Source organism: Dipodomys ordii, unplaced genomic scaffold (assembly GCF_000151885.1).
Source record: "Dipodomys ordii isolate 6190 unplaced genomic scaffold, Dord_2.0 Scaffold100, whole genome shotgun sequence".
NCBI lineage: Eukaryota > Metazoa > Chordata > Mammalia > Rodentia > Heteromyidae > Dipodomys > Dipodomys ordii.
The window spans coordinates 3,593,235-3,598,598 of NW_012267316.1; positions in this window are offsets into that span (position 1 = coordinate 3,593,235).

A 5,364-nucleotide genomic window follows, 5' to 3' on the forward strand; every position below is an offset into this window, starting at 1 on the left:
TATTTCTTAGGTTTTTCCTGGCACCATGTTATAAAACTGCTTTGTTTTGTTTTGTTCTCAACACTGAGGATTGAACCTAGGAACCTGAACATGCTAAGAAATCACTACCACTTGAGTCACACCTGCAGCTCTTTTTGTTCTGTTTTATTTTGTTTCTGAGACATGGCCTTACTAACTTGTCTTCAACCTTTGAAAATACAAGTTAGAGTTATAGAATAAAGGATAGTGAGTATTACTTAGGATGTCAAGAAATCTCTTTAGAAGAGAGGTATTTAAACAGAGGTCTGAATAAAGGAAGTAACAGGTTGCATATATCTGGGAAAAGAGTTTGTAGGCAGCAAGTGCAAAGATCCTGAGGCTAATGGATTTTCTATTTCAAGGACAGAAGTATTGTTAGGAAAATGGAGGAGAAAGGAAGGAAACAAGCCAGACTCCATCTGCCACAGGCAAGGACTGTTTAATTGAGATAGAGCAGCAAGGTGCACAGCCTTCTTATGGGCTTGGAGACCTCGCGAAGATATGGGGCAGGAGTTGCATTTTTATGTGGTCTGAGCAAGGAGACAGAAGTTCATGAAAAAGCCATTAGGGCCTGAAAAGCTGGCTCGGTGGTAGAGTGCTTGCATTGCATGCACGAGGCCCTGGGTTCAAAGCTGGAAGTGGTGTCATGGCTCAAGTGGTAGAACAGCAGCCTTGTGCTGAAGAGCTAAGGGACAGAGCCCAGGCCCAGAGCTTAGGCCCCACAACCAACCAGGGGGGGGGGGAGACCATTAGGTCTAAGGAGTTAGGGGTTTTTCAGTTGGGCCCACAATGGAATGTTTACAGCTGGGCTTAGGTGAATTGCTCTGCCTGCACATCAAGCACATCCATGCATACCTGGTATCTGTGCGTGCCTGGGACCATAGGGTGGGGGGTCACTCCTTCATATTCCATCTTTGGATACCTAGAAAGAATGGGCCAAGCTGGGTGCCGGTGGCACGTGCCTGTAACTCTAGCTACTCAGGAGGCTGAGATCTGAGTGTTGAGGTTCAAAGCCAGCTAGGGCAGGAACATCCATGAAACTCTTATGTCCAATGAACCACCAGAAGAGTAGAAGAGCTCATGGACAAGGTCCAGGCCCAGAGTTCAAGCCCCACAACCAACCAAAAAAAAATGGGCCAAGATGGGAGAGGCAAGTCCTTCAAATATAGGTAGGTTACTTCACCAGTATGATCTCTGACTTCATTGTGGCCCTGATTAAGTGATTAAACAATAGTAAGTGAGGTCTGAAGAATAAAGCTTTTGGACCACAGTGAGAGCAGCTTTTACTTCTGACTGAGAGGAAAGGCCTCTGTTGTTCTGGGAAAAGATATGACTTGTATTTCTCAAAGATTGGTCTAACTGCTGTGGAAAAAATAGAAAGGGGTAGAAGAAGAGATTGAAGAGATAATTAGTGGCTATTATTGTAGTGGAGATCAGAGCAGTTCAGATTTAATGTGTGAAGTGGCCACTTAGGGATGTAGAATGTGTGATTCTGATTTGTTTTAAATGAGGTGAATCAGAGATACTACATTTCTAAAAGCACCCAGGTCACCTGGCTCTGCTACCCTATGGACCACACTTTGAGTAACACAGGTAAGTGGCAGAGAATCATGGCTGGGAATAAATGGTGATTCTGCTCTTACCTCTGACAAACAGCCAACAGAGTTATTAGTAATTGGAGGGAGGATGTGAGAAAAGTCATTGATGTCTTGAACTAGACATAGAAATGGGGAATTTTCATTAAAAACCAATTTCAGAGTGGAAAAAAAACAAACAAGAATTTTAAATGGGGACATTTTGAGTTATAGAAACAAGTTGGGAATCTCAATGATATTACTGGGTAAGCATCTGGGAATAACTGCACAATTCACAGGCCAAGCCTGGGCTGGAGACATACATGTGAGACTCACCACCTCACTGTTTCTATGGACAGCACTGTGGCAGGACAAGGACAGGTGATGTGAGTAGATTTATGGAGATTTAGAGGTTGGGAAGAAGGAGACGGTCCAGCAGGAAGCGAAGAAGCAGCATCCAGTAACAGAGGTCAGGAAATGCAAGAATATTCTGGAAGTCAAATGAACAAAGTGTTTCAAGAAGGCGGCTAACACCTCTAGGAATTGCTGCTGGTAGAACAGGAGCACTGGATTTGGCCACAACGAGGTCAACAGTGGCCTGAATCAGAATAATGTCCATTAGTGGAATCAGTTCACAAGAAAATAGGAAGAGTAAACAGAGTACACATTATTATGTAAGGTACTGTAGCTGAAAAAAGAAACCAAGAAATAAAGTAGTTGGAGAGGTGTTTGTGTGTGTGTGTGTGTGTGTGTGTGTGTGTGTGTGTGTGTGTCCTGAGGCTTGAACTCAGGATGTGGGCTCTATCTATGAGCTTCTTTTGCGCAAGGCTACTGCTCCATCACTTGAGCTACAGCTCCTCTTCTGGCTTTGTTTTTTTTGGTAAATTATTGGAGATAAGAGTGTAATGGACTTTCCTGCCCACACTAGCTTTGAACAGCAATCCTCAGATTTCAGCATCCTGAGTAGCTACCAGAACCCAGAAAGAGAGATTTTTCTTAAAAAGATAAATTAAGTGATATTATTATCAGTTGGGAGCAGTGGAGCCTTGTTCATGATAGGAATGCATTCTGCCACTGAGCAACACTTCACAGTTGAAGTTTATTATTATTATTATTATATGAGGGTAATAAAGTATGGGAAATAAGATGATTCATAGGGTAGGTGATTTTAGAAATGATATCCAAAGAGTAGATTCAGGGCTATTCTTTCAGGACAGGAGACAAATATAATTATAGGTAAGTAAAATTGCTTACAGAATCAAGACATGCTGGACTCATAAACTGATATGTTAAATTGAAACCAGGCACTTATGGCTCACACCTACTTATAATCCCACCTAGTCAGGAGGCTAAGATCTGAGAATCATGATTTGAAGCCAGCCGAGGCAGAAAAGTCAGTAAGACTCTTACCTATAAGTAACCCGTAAAACAAAAAATAAAACAAAACCAAATCAAACAAAATAGTAGTAGTGTTGAGAACACTAGCTTTAAGAAAAACAAAAATGAGTAAATAAACAAAAAATATCACCCAGGCCCTGAATTCATGCTTTAGTACTGGTACACACACACACACACACACACAAATACTAATAAAAATATGACAAAAATGTCATGAATTGACAAAAGAAAAATACATAGTTTTACCTTTCTTTCCTTCTTTCCTTCCTTCTTCCTTTCTCTCTTTCTCTTTCTCTCTCTTTCTTTCTCTTTCTCTCTTTTTTCTCTCTCTCTTTCTTTCTTTCCTTCTTTCTTTCTACTGTAGTTGTTTCTATTTGCTATAGTTTGAATCTGTAATATCCCCTAAAGTCCCATGTATTAAAGGCTTGGACCCTAATTTATAACACTATTTGGAAACGATGTAAGTTTAAGCACTGGGGACTAGTGGAGAAGTTTTAGATGACTGAGGAAAATGTCCTTGGGTAGGATTATGAAGACTGAATCTCTTCCTCTTCATTCTTTCACACATGGCCATTAGGTGAAAGGGAATTCTCTACTACATGCTCCCATCATGAAGTGCTGCCTTTCCACAAGCCCAAACAACAAAGCTTGTGGTCATGAGCTGAAAACTCCAAACCTGTGAGCCAAAACAAATCTTTCCTCTTTATAAATTGATTATCTTAGATATTTGTGTTACAATGATAGAAAGCTGGGAGTGAAGTACAATCAGGAAATGAGAACAAAGTTGAGGAAATCAAGGCCTCTGTCCTCCTAGGATCCCTTATGTGCGTAAAGCAAACCTATAGATAAATACCTATTATAATAGAACATACTGAGGACTGCAGCAGAAGAAGGCATAGGTATGTGGGAAAGTATGGAAAATCCACTAATGCCAGCCTGCGCACTTCAGGAGAAACCCCAGGAGCAATGACACTGGCGTTGAGGCTAAAAGGGATTGGTCATGTGAAGGTTGAGTGTGGACATGGCATGCCTAGAAGAATTGCTGAGGCTGAGAGAATACAATGCTTCTAGATGTCAGTCCATTCACTGAAGTCATGCAGTTCTTTTAGAGATGAAAGGAAGTTTGGCACCAAGGCTGGTGCTCTATCACGCCACACCTCCAGACCCTTTATGCATTGGTTATTTTCAAGATAGTCTCACTTTATGCCCAGGCTGACCTGGGCTTTGAGTCTTCCACTTATACTTCCTATTTGTTGGAGGTGGCAAGCAAATACCACTCTACCCAGCCATTGTGGTTCCCTCTAGTTGGAATAACAGGTATGCACCACCTTGTCCATCCAGTGGTTGAGATGGAGATTCATGAACTTTTTTTTTTTTTTACCATGGCTGGCCTTAAAAACGATTCTCTGTTCTCTGCCTCCTAAGTAGCTAGGATTATAGGCTTGAGCCCTGGCCTGAAACTCATGCCATTTTTTTTTTTTGGTGGGTCGTGGGGCTTGAACTCTGGGCCTGGGCGCTGTCCCTCAGCTCTTCAGCTCCAGGCGAGCGCTCTACCACTTGAGCTACAGCGCCACTTCCGGTTTTCTGGTGGTTTATTGGAGATAGGAGTCTCACGGTCTCTCCTGCCCGGGCTGGCTTTGAACCGCGATCCTCAGATCTCAGCCTCCTGAGTAGCTAGGATTACAGGTGTGAGCCACCAGCACCCGGCTTGCCATTTTATGCTGTAAAAAGCACATGGGGCACCAGGCTGGTTCTCTATTCAGGAAGCTGCATATGCCCCAAATATATCTAGTCTTTAACTCATCCACACAGCAGGGAGGTTTTCTTGTTCCAACTGAAATGAAGTTGCCCAGAGAATCCAGTTATGTATTGGTAGCAGTCCTTCATCATATTTTAGAGTATTTGCTCTAAGAGATGCAGACAGTTTTACCGAGTACTTTATAAAAGACTTACAAAACCAGTTGAACATTGATAGCACAAGTTTGAAGTGAGCCTACTTAATCTCAGGCTGAGAATAGGGAAGTGAGAGCTATTAGAATAGGGAAGTGAGCTCTGAGCTGGAAATAGAAAGACATTCTCACTTCTTTGGGAATGGAGGCTTTGCCAACCTGCCTTGGTTTCTGCCTGATCTTGGGCCCCAAGGCTGGGAGCTGAAATCCAGGAGGGGGAAAAGGCCTGTAGTATAAAGCTTTTTCAGACTCAACTAGCGATGCAAGGTTATCATTCCCCCCTGTATCGTACTGCAGAACTAGTAATGGATAGGGAAGCTGAAGTCATCAAACTGACTCAAGAGGACCCCATAACATTGCAAACTCCACAAGGTCAGGGGGGCAGGAGTTTGGCAAATGGTAGATGCTTAATAAATCTCTTAAGT